Here is a 12,205-nt window from a genome sequence, read left to right as displayed (position 1 = left end):
CACAAAACTCATAAACAAGTATACACTCCATTGAAAATCAGTTGTCATGAATGACCATTCATAATGTAAAAGTCAATCCATTGGGCCAAATGCACTATGTAAACAGAAAGAGCTGCAGCCAACACACAGAAAGAGCAGTGAAGAAGACTCAATTATGACCAATCTCATGTCCCAGGGCAGACAAGTGCCATCCTCTTTTAAGGAAGAGCTTTCCAAATGTTTTACAACATCTGCAGAATGGTTACAATGAGATGCAAATAAGAAGTGCCTTAAACGAAGGTAGGAGAGGGAATGACAAACCAGAAGAAGAGGCCAAACGTGTACTCCTGCCGTACGCAGGGCAGCCAACTACAGTATTGAGAGCAAATGTGGGGTGTAGTGCATCAGACAGACACAGAGAAGCATTTCGCAGTGCCATATGGAACATGTCAGAAATGTTTGAATAGGCAGACAGCCAAGTCCACGATGGCAGAGTATAGCATCAATGAGGAACACACCTCAGATTTTGAACAAATGATGAAACTACGCAACACCAATGGCTTCTGGGACTTGATTGTTACGGAGGCAGTAGAAGTACATCTGCACAACAACCTATAAATGAGATAGCAGATTTCAATTCAGCACAGTGTGTGATTCCACAATTATGAAAATATGACAGGACTGCTCCTTTCTGAAGGTGGTGGCACCTGCGTACAGAATGGACACACATTGGAAATCAATGCCCTCAACAAGACTGCACTGTGTTCCTCCTCCACCAGCTGCACTGCATTCTCAATCCACTGACACAGCACCCTCTTCCAGAAGCGCAAGATTGGCCCACCCACAGAAGAGATCAACACTCCAGCTGCTATATTTACATGCAGAACATAGCATCCCAACACTTCGCCTGAAGATAACAGTTACGGAACTTATTGAAATACTGTGACAAGATGACACAACTGCTCGGCTGATCACCCAAAAACATTTTATCACTGGAATATGCTGAGAAAGCTTGCAATCGCATACTGTAAAATACTATTCAAAACATGTGGGGGCCTGTATCAAATAGTACTAACAAGGGATAGTGCACGTATACAAAGGAGGACAGCATAAATAGTCACATTTTAGGTTGTCTCACATGAAAACATTATGTAAACAGTGAAAAACCAAATCAGGCAGATGACTGAATACAGATATCAACTAACCCACAAAAGACTAATTATAAAGTCTGAATGACTGTAAAGACAAGATTAGACTAATTACAACCTGCACAGAGGCATTTAAGCAGTCATTCTTCCTTTGTCCCATATGGAATGGGGGAAAAAACCCTAATATGCAGTACAATGAGAAGTACCCTCTACCACTGTAAGAGTACAGATGTCGATCTGGCATTTGAAAAATTGAATCTGTTACTTATGCTTCTTTGCTGCAGCATAGTGTGCTTCTTTCATATGGCACATCATTATCACTGAGGGAGAATCCCCATATTTTTGGAAGATGTGAATAGGCACCTAGAGATTGGTTGGTGGGAGGCAGTGAGTCAGTCATCCTCAAGCTATACCCAGAGCCATCATATGGGCAGGACATGATTATGATTATATATGAGAGCATGATTGCGAGAGTTGTGTTAAAAATATTTATTTGTCCATTATCAAACATTTAATGTTGAAAAGGCAAACATACAGAAAAAGAATGACAATGGCTAACTCATTTTATATCATTGAAAACAATCAATTATTAATAAATCAAGCAATGGAAAATCCAGGATGGAATGTAACAGTACCAGAGAAGGAATGTTGCTACACACCATACAGCGGAGCTGTTGAGTACCGATAGAGGGGGGGAAGGGGGGGGGGGGGAAGAGATGATTCACACAATTATAGTTTTCGGCCATTAAGGCCTTTGTCAGCAGTAGACACATATACACACATGCACACACACACTCAAGCAAACCTGCATACACGTCTGCAAGTTGCGTTTGCATTTGCGCATGTGTGTATGTGTGTGTGTGTGTGTGTGTGTGTGTGTGTGTGTGTGTGTGTGTGTGTGTGTGTGTGTGTCTACTGCTGACAAAGGCCTTAATGGCCAAAAACTATAATTGTGTGAATCTTTTTGTTGTGCCTATCGCGACTCAGCATCTCAATTATTAATAAAGTTATTTAACTGGAGAGATAAAAAAATCTACTCACCAAGGGGTAGCAGAACACACAAATAAAAGACTGTTGTGACTGGCAAGTTTTCGGAGCCAGTGGCTCCTTCAGGCACAAGAGTTGAAGGGGAAGGAAGAAGCGCAAAGGAAAAGGACTGGAGAGGACTAGAAAAAGGGTTAGATTTTGGGAAGGTCGCCAAGAACCACAGGTCAGGGGAGACTTACCGTATGTGATGAGAAAGAAAGACTGATTGTTGGGGACTGCATAGGACACGATTTGAAAACCTAAGAGCTTAAAGGTGGAAGACTGGGCAATATGCAAGACAGAGATTACTACTAAAACATCATGCATGAGTTAATAAGAGTGAGAAGCTAAGTGCATTGTACATAACAGACATGAAAAATAGATGGGAAAGACAATGAAAGACGTAGAAAACTCAAACGGAGTGAAGCAAAGAGTAGTTACAGTGAAGAAAAACTGAGACACAAGGAGTTAATGTACACTAAGGTCAGATGGGTGGCGAGAACCAAGGACATGTTGTAGTGCTAGTTCCCACCTGCAGAGTTCTGAGAATCTGATGTCAGGGGGAAGAATCCAGATGGTGCACGTGATGAAACAGGTGCCGAGGTCACGAATGTCATGTTGTAGAGTATGCTCTGCCATCTGGATTCTTTCCCCAGACATCAGTTTCTCAGAACTCTGCAAGTGGGAACTTGCACTACAACATGTCCTTGCTACTCACCGCCCGGCTGGCCTTAATTTACATTAATTTCTTCAGTCTCAGCTTTCCTTCACTGTAACCACTCTTTGTTTCACTCAGTTTTAGTTTTATACATCTATTATTCTCTTTTCCATCTATTTTTCACTGCCCCTCCCCCCCCCCCCCCCCCCCCCCACCTCTTTTATGTACAATGCACTTAGCTTCTCACTCTTATTAACTCGTGCATAATGTTTTAGTAGTAATCTCTGTTTGCATATTACCCTGTCTTCCACCTTTAAGCTCTCAGTTTTCAAATCTCACCTAATGCAGTCCCCAACAATCGGTCTTTCCTTCTCATCCTGTATGGTAGGTCTCCCCTGACCTGCGGTTCTGGGTGACTTTCTCAAAACCTACCCCTTTTTTTAGACCTCTCCAGTCCTTTTCCTTCACCCTTCTTCCTTCCCCTTCAACCTTTCTGCCTGAAGAAGGAGCCACTGGCTCCGAAAGGTTGCTAATCACAACAGTCTTGTATATGTGTGTTCTGCTGCCCCTTTGAGTAGATCTTTTATCTATCCAATTAAATCATTTTATATTGTGAATGATGAGTATATGCAAGTGTAGTGCAAGTGCAACTTGAATCCGTGTTAAAGTGATTTACAATCAATAATCGAACAAAATCTAGTGTGCCATTCAAGTATATTCTCTCATTTATAACCTAAACACAATTTTGTGTTAGTGTGAAAGGAGTAGATAAGGCATGTATCATAGGCTACACGGTTGAGAGTAACTACCAATGCATGTAACTTGGGAGTAAGTTTACCTCTCAACAAACCAGCTAATCTAGGTGTCCGATGTCTTTAAAATTATACACACTTAACATTTGCATAGTGTGGATGTAGATGTGATATGACCATGCATTATAGTGGATCAATAAAATAACTGTAAAGCATCCAGTAATTCTTGTAGTGAATGGTGAGTTGTAATTCTTGCAGTGAGAGTAATGATCAGAGTCAGTTTCACCTGCGGGTAGGAATTCAATGAGAAGAACACCCTTCCTGTCCCCAAACACTATGCACATCAACTTTTACACCAACACATTCTACCTGAATTTGGTCCTGTAACAGAAACAGGGGACACTGACGCAATATAAGATGAATGGATGGCTTTAAGAGATGAGGTGGGGAATAACACAGGAGATATTAACTTTGACTGACCAAAGAAGAAAATATAAAAATGCAGCAAATATTAAAAGCAAAAATGGGATATTAAAAAAATAAGATTGACATGAACGGCAAAGTGATGAATCAGGGACGGGTAGTAAAGGAACGCAAAGCTATAGAATCATATATGAATATAGGAATAGTAGATACCACTTACAGGAAAATTAAAGCTGCCTTAGGAGAAAAGAGAAACGTGTATGAACACCAAGAGCTCAGATGGCAAAACAGTACTAAGCAAAGATGGGAAAAGCTGAAACGCACATGGAATATATAGATGGAAATAAACTTGAAGGCAATATGAAGGATAAGGGTGAAGATGAGCCAGAAGATAGGAGCTTGTGAGAATAACTTGGCAGAGCAGTGCTGAAAAAAGGGAAACTTATATTTAAAATTTTTGTGGATTTACAAAAAGACTTTGAAGTTGTTGACTTGAATACTTTTTTGAAGTATGAAGTTATCAGAAGTAAAATTTAGTGAGTGAAACGTAAGCTACAACTTGTACAGAAATCAGACTGCACTTGTAAGAGACAACGAAAATTAAAGGGAGGCATAATTGAGAAGGGAGTAAGACAGGATTGTAGCCTATCTCCCATTTTCAACCTGTACATTGACACATCAGTAAATGAAATGGAGGAGTAATCAGGAAAGGGAATTGAAGCTGAGGAAAAAGAAACTTCAATTGTAAGGTTTGCCAGCAACATTATCAGAGACAGAAAAGGAACTGGAAGACCAGTGATCAGAATGGATGGTTTTCCATCCTGTTCTGCATAGGCAGAACACAGTTTTTCATCAGTCACAGTGGCAGTAGAAGAAACAGGCAGTTTCTGTGGTTGATGACAGCAGAGTTCTCAAAGTGAGCAGCTGGCCAGAAGCAAAGCCCAGGGTGTGACAGATGTCATAAGCATTTGAGAAAAATCTAGGATGCAATCTGAATCGAAAAAAGTAAACATGGATAAGGTCAATCATTCTACTATCAATGGTGCATATAAAGATTTCAGAAATAACAAGAACTGCCCCACAAAGCCAGGTCTTTGGTATTTACAGGGACTCTCACATCAATGGACAGGCTCAGTTCAGGTAGCACCCTCGGAAGGAGCAAGCTCCAGCCACTCTATGGAGCCCAAATATCTCTGACCTTTCCTCCATAGGGAGGGGAATCTGTATTTCTGTCGGATACTAAAGGACAGTATCTTAAAATAAGGCATAAGATGAACAGGAATAAAGCCAAACTTTGGTAATTAGGGGTAATCAATTCACTCAGCTAATGCTAAGGGGTTTAGATTATCAAATGAGATGCAAAAGTATTAGGTGAGTTTCAGTACATGGGCACCAAGATAACTAATGGAGGTAAAAAGTAAAGAGGATATAAAATGTGGGCTAGCAATAGCAAACAAAGCCATCCTGGAAAGAGGAAATATGTTAACATCTGATAAAAATTTAAGTGTTCTGTACTCTTTTTATGAAGGTATTTGTCTGAGTGTAGCTTTTACCAAAGTGAAGTCTGGACATTATGCAGTAGAGACAAGAAGAAAATAGAATCTACAGAAGAATGCTGAAGATTAGATGGGTAGAACCACTAACTAACGAAGAGGTACTGAATCAAAGGGCACAGCATGAATAAAAAGAAAAGGAATAGACTGAGAGGGTACAAGCTGTGGCATAAAGGAATGTTTACTTCAGTAATGGAACAAAGTGTGGGGATAAAAATTGTAATGGGTGATCAAAGCTTGAACAAAGTATGCAGGTCCAAATGGATGTATGGCACAGTACTTATGCATGTACGAAAATCCTTGGAAAACACTAACTTGAAGTCATGGATCAAATCACTCTTCAAACTGATGACAATGGCAATAGCAGAAGCAGCAACTGATATTTACTATAAAGGTAACTTATAACAATTCTCATATGTGGGAACATCATATTCTGTGATGATTATATCCGAGAAACCAAAGCCATCAAGCAAGGGTCAGGGAAATGTAAAGGCAACTACCGGGCATGTATCTAAAGTCATTTTGAGTGGCTGTGCAAATCAGCAATGTGGGACATCAGAGAGATACTCAATTTTATCACTTATGTTTGCAGTCCTTTTTAACTGTTTGATACCACTCGTCAATACTTTTGGGGGAACTAGAGTTCATCAATTTTTGTTTCATTGGTCAGAAGTAACATTACATTGCATTAATACTTGTTCCACAGATTATCAATATGACATTTTGTAATGATTTGGAATGTGTCAGTTTAACCTCAGTTTTCATTCCACACGCACACACAGATTATATATATGTATTTTCAGTTACTACTTCATATCTTAAAGCTCATCAACTGAGCAGAAGGAGCTGTCATTCAGAAATTCTTTTAATTTGTTTTTAAATGTTGGTTGGCACTCTGTCAGATTTTTAATGCTATTTGGCAAAAAACAAAGATTTTTTTTGGCAGCATAATTCACTCCTTTCCATGCCAAAGTGAGATTTAACCCATAATAGTGAAGATCATCCTTTCTTCTAGTGCTGTAGCTATGTACTTCACTATTATTTTTAAATTGGGACGGGTCATTAATAACAAATTTCATAAGTGAATATATGTATTGTGAAAGTGCTGTGAATATGCCAAGTTCCTTAAATAAATGTCTGCAAGGTGATCCTGATTATATGCTTTTATGCAATGAATACTTTTTCTCTTAATGATGAATTACCCCAAAATATGATGCCATATGAAAACAGTGAATGAAAATAGGCATAGTAGACTAATTTTCTGATATGTTTATTGCCAAAATTTGCAATAACCCTAATGGCATAAGTAGCTGAACCTAACTGTTTCGGCAGATCATCAGTGTGTTTCTTCCAGTTCAATTTCCCATCAATGTACACATCAGAAATATTGAACATTCTGCCGTAGCAACAGACTGCTGTTCGAAGCCTATATTTATCAATGATGTTATGCCATTTACTGTACAGAATTGTATATACTGTGTTTTCTCAAAATTTAGTGAAAGTCCATTTGCGGAATATTATCTAATAATTTTCTGAAGGACATTATTTACAATTTGCTCAGCTAATTCTTGCTTGTTGGGTGTGATTACTATACTTGTATCAACAGCAAAAGGAACTAGGTTTGCATTTTCAAGAATATAGTGTGGTAAGTCATTAATATATGAAGAGTACAGGAAAAGAACATACATTGTCCACTTTTTTTCTCAAAAATGCATTACATATGCCATAGGATGTAGGATTCCATGTTCTTTAATATTGTTAATTGACCAGTGTGGTAATATGAATACTCTATGTTCTATAGCCCATTTTAGGTTAGGCAGGCAGGGAAAGGATTTTTGTGGGAAGTCTTTGTTCCGAACCAGATTCCTAACACTCCTCATGAATGTTTCTGCCTGTCTGCCACATTCACTGACCTCTTTCTCATTACTTCCATTTTCCTATATCACACTCCCCAAGTACTTGACACTTTCCACTTTCTTCAGTTGTTCAAGGGGCAAAATTTACCACATAGAGCTATCACCTCTGGCACCAACAAGGACTCTAACGTGACTGGGCATTGAGTCAAACTGAACTCCGATGACAGACATAGGTTAAATCCTTCCACATTTGCTTCAGCTCTTTGCCAGAGTTAATCAGTCCTTGTGGCTGGCGAGTGGTGGCATGCCAGTTTATCGGCAGCTTGTAACCACGTTTACACTGGATGAGAGATCTGGAGAACATGTAGACCAGTGCAATAACCTAATACCCCTGTAAAGAAAGAGGTCACGACATCATGGGTAACATGTGGCTTTGCAAGAAGATATCACAGAGACCTTGAAGATAGGGCACAGCCACATGTCAGGAATGTAGTGCCCACTGTCAAAATTATCGGCTGGGGCACAGCCACATGTCAGGAATGTAGTGCCCACTGTCCAAATTATCGGCTAATCAAACTAAAAGTGATTAAGTTGTGTACGTAACTGCACCCCTTCTGCTCACATCAAGTGCTCAACATGTACGATGATGCTGGATGCCATCTGGCAATGTTCATTCTCCTCTGACCCTCCACACATGGATATGTCCACTGTGAAGCTGTGCACGTAACTATAACTCATCTCAAAATACAATGTGGTGACATGCTTGTGTCCATTGTTAGTGTTGGGTATGAGTACTGGATTTCTAGATGTTTCAAGAGCCATGCCTCAACATTTTGTACCGGGACCCTTATTTTTTAGAATCTATGTTAATGAACTGCCTAGTATCAAGCCATGTAAATCTGTTCTGTATGCTGATGATATCACCTTTTTTGCAACTGTAAATGACACAGGGGATCTAAAGGAACAAAGCAAAGCTATCCTGAGAATTTCTAGTAAATGGTTTAAATACAATGAATTAACAGTGAATCAAAATAAAACCAAAAATGTTATTTTTAGTATTAGCAATACCAACAGTGATTGTATGTCGGTTAAGTTTCTTGGTGTACCCTTGGATTACAAATTAGGTTGGAACCTCCACACAGGTTCTAACTACACTTAATTATCAACAGTCATATATCTGTAACATAAACTTAGAGCTTGTGTGAAAACAAGATGCTCAGCTACTATTATAAATTTTTTTATTAGCCACATAACATACTGCATACTGCTCTGGGGCATCTGCATTGGGACAAAATGAGTTTTTATGTGGCCGAAAAAGACTATCAGATGTGTAGCAAGTATTTCAAGAACAATGTATCTTGTAGGCCACTTTTCAAGAAACTGGGTGTAATGACAGTCGCATCACTATTTATACTTAGTTGTCTAGTCTCCACGAAAGAAAACCATGAGAGCTCCACATTAAGGCAAACATTCCATTGTCACAATACACGTCACAAAGAAAAGACTGACCAACCCTTTACAAGACTAAGCAAGACTTACAAAAACTATACATATCTTGAAATAAAACTGTTTAATGCACTGCTGCCAGAAGCACACACTACCCCGTAAAAAATCTTTAGAAATGTTGTACAAAACTGGCTTACAAAGGAGGCCTTCTATGCCATAGAGAAATTTTTTGACTTAGCTAAGAAAGGTCTAAAGTTTTAACTTGTTCTCATTGTATGTTTGTATGCAAATCTACATGACTTAACTATATTCTTTATTATTATATATACCATTATGCATAATTCAATTTGAATATACTATGGACATCAATAACACGCAAAATGTTCCAAAATGAAATAGATAAATAAAATAATGTCAGTGTATCTTTCTCTGCTGCTGTGTCAAGAAAGCCATAACATAGGTCATCATGCTAATAGTCCCTGGTGCTCTTCCTGTCATTACCCTGATCATACAGATACTTGTCTTGCTGCAGATAAACTCAGTATGGAGCAGTTAAGGTTATGCACTGAGTGTAGCCCTCTTCAACTCATCTATTCTACATTCAAACAATGGAAAATCCAAGATGGAATTCTATTCTATATTTGCATGACAGTCATGGAAGTTCAACCAATGTGAGTAGAAATATTGTGGAACGATGAATTGCAATCTCGAAAGGCCATGATCCTACCACTGTCAAAGTCTGACACGTGCTGGTAGATTTTTCTCCTTTCCACACAAGACATAACACTCATCATCATCATCATCATCATCATCATCTTGGACAGTTTCCAGCCACTGGCTGGGTCTGTCGGGAACACAAGCCTCTCCACCGTGTTCTGTCTTTCCACCATTCCCCCTCTTCCACCTTCGTCCAGTTCTCTCCTCTTCTCATCACACATTCCTTCACTCCCTTCACCCATCTATCTCTTGGTCTTCCTCTGGGCCTCTTCCCCTCCAGTTGCAGATCAAACATCCTCTTTGGAATTCTTCCCTCATCCATTCTCTTCATGTGTCCATACCACTGCAGTCTTGATTTTTCTATCCTGTCCTGTACTGGTTCCTCCTTTAGTCTTTCCCTCACATACAAATTTCGCAATCTGTCTCGTCTTGTTACACCCAACCTGCTCCTCTGGAACTTCATTTCACTAGCCTGTATTCTACTTTTGTCGCTTTTGTGCATTACCCATGTCTCACTTCCGTATGTCAATATGGGGACAAAGTAGGTTCGGTATATAATTCCCTTGGATTTCTGTGGCACCTCCTTGCTCCAAATAAGCCCCCTAATGCATTTGTAGAACTGCCCTGCTTTTCTGCATCTTTCATTTATTTCCATTGCGTTTCCCCCCTTACTTTCAATCACGCTTCCCAGGTACTTGAAGTTCTCTACCACTTGTAGTTTTTCCCCTCCACAAGTTATATCCACATTTGGCCTATTCTTCTTCCTTGTTGTGACGATTATTTCACTTTTCTTTGCAGAGAAATGCATTCCATATTGTGCTGCCGTTGCCTCCCATGCATCTAACTGCTCTTGCACCTCCTTCACGCAATTTCCCCATAACATCAGGTCATCGGCAAAAAGCACTGCTTTCATTTTATGATCTCCAATTGCATCTGATACTTGCTGTAGGATTTCATCCATAACAATAATAAACAATAAAGGCGAAAGTGCACTTCCCTGTCGCAGCCCATTTTCCAGCTTGAACCATGCAGTACGTTCCCTCCCCACTTTCACACAACTCTCACTTCCCTCATACATTTTTCTGACTTTTCGTGTAATCTCTTCATCTATCCCTTTTGCGTTCAGCACATCCCAGAGCTTGTCCCTACAGATACTGTCATACGCCTTCTCAATATCCAAAAAGGCCATGATTAAGTCCTTCCCGTACTCATAGTGCCTTTCCTGCAGTTGCCTTACCGCAAATATGAGGTCCGTTGTTGATCTTCCCGGTCTGAAACCGTACTGCTCCTCTTGCAGTCTACTTTCAATACTGCTTCTTATTCTCTTCTCCAGCATCTTTTCATAGATTTTTCCACAGTGGCATAGCAGGGTGATTCCTCTGTAGTTCTCACATCTCCTTTTATCCCCTTTCTTGAAGATCGGGACTATAATTCCTTTCTTCCAATCCTCAGGAATTCTGTTCTCCTTCCACGCCACCCTCAGCACTCTGTATAGCCACTGGGTTCCTACTTCTCCTGCTGCTCGTATCATATCCACTGTTACTTCGTCCCAACCTGGTGCCTTGCCCCCTTTCATCCTCTTTATGGCTTCTTCCACTTCATTCCAAGTTAGATCATCAATTTCCCCACTATTATAATCGTCTGCTGCCTTAGGCTCTCCATCGCTGTTAGTTACCTGCTTGGCAGCATTCAACAGATCTTCAAAGTACTCCTTCCAAATCTTTTTGAGCTCATGCATTTCCTCCACAACTCTTCCATTATTATCCATGATCCTCAGGCACTCGCTTCTGTCATTCCTCTTATTTCTTACCATGGTGTAAAGTACTTTTTTGTTCCCTTCACTGTCCTCTTCTAACATTCTTGTCCATTTTTCCATCCACTTCTTCTTCTCCGCCCTTACTATGGTCTGTGCCGCTTTCTTGCTTTCCTTATATTTTACCCTAGCTTCCTCTGTTCGGGTCTGGAACCATTCTCTGAAGGCTTTGTTCTTTCGAAGTACTGCCTCTTTACATATGTTGTTCCACCATGGGGTTTCCCTACTTCTCCTCTTTGTGCTAGTTCTTCCGCACACAGTCTCAGCTGCCTCAACTAGAGCCCTCTTAAAATCGCCCCATTCTTCTTCCACTGTTCTCTGATCTTCCTTTGGCAGCTTCTTCCTGATCAGTGTCTGGTACTGGGTCCTCCGTTCATCCTCTTTCAGCATCCATGTCTTCAACCTTTTCTCCTGTATATCTGTTGCCCTCCTATCTTTTTTCTCTCTTAGGGTGGCTACCAACAGCCGATGGTCGCTGTCTAAGGCCTCAGATGGTATGACCTTAACATCTGTGAGGCTGCTCATCATCTGCCTATCCACTAGTACATAGTCTACTACTGAAGTTTGGGACCAGTCCCCACTGTACCAAGTTATTTTGTGACTACTCCTCTTCTTGTACCACGAATTTGCGATCGCCAGCCCATTCCTCTTACAGAATTCCAGCAACAATTTTCCTTCTCTATTTCGGTTCCCCCAGCCCTCTGGTCCCATTATCTCCTCGAATCCTTTCCTGTCTGTGCCAACATGTGCATTGAGGTCCCCTATTATAATCTGATTTCCTCCATTTAGCTGCTTTTGCATGTCATCTTCAAATTCCTCCTTCTCCTTTTTTGT

At 40.2% G+C, this 12,205-nt stretch overlaps 1 protein-coding gene across 1 annotated transcript in view; it reads right to left on the bottom strand.

Annotated features, from left to right (window-relative positions):
* LOC124804616 (probable E3 ubiquitin-protein ligase HERC1) overlaps nucleotides 1–12,205 on the bottom strand; it is a 790,356-nt gene that overhangs the window by 618,847 nt on the left and 159,304 nt on the right. The window lies entirely within an intron of this gene.

Source organism: Schistocerca piceifrons, chromosome 7 (assembly GCF_021461385.2).
Source record: "Schistocerca piceifrons isolate TAMUIC-IGC-003096 chromosome 7, iqSchPice1.1, whole genome shotgun sequence".
NCBI classification, from domain to species: domain Eukaryota; kingdom Metazoa; phylum Arthropoda; class Insecta; order Orthoptera; family Acrididae; genus Schistocerca; species Schistocerca piceifrons.
This window is presented reverse-complemented; position numbering and strand designations above follow the sequence as displayed.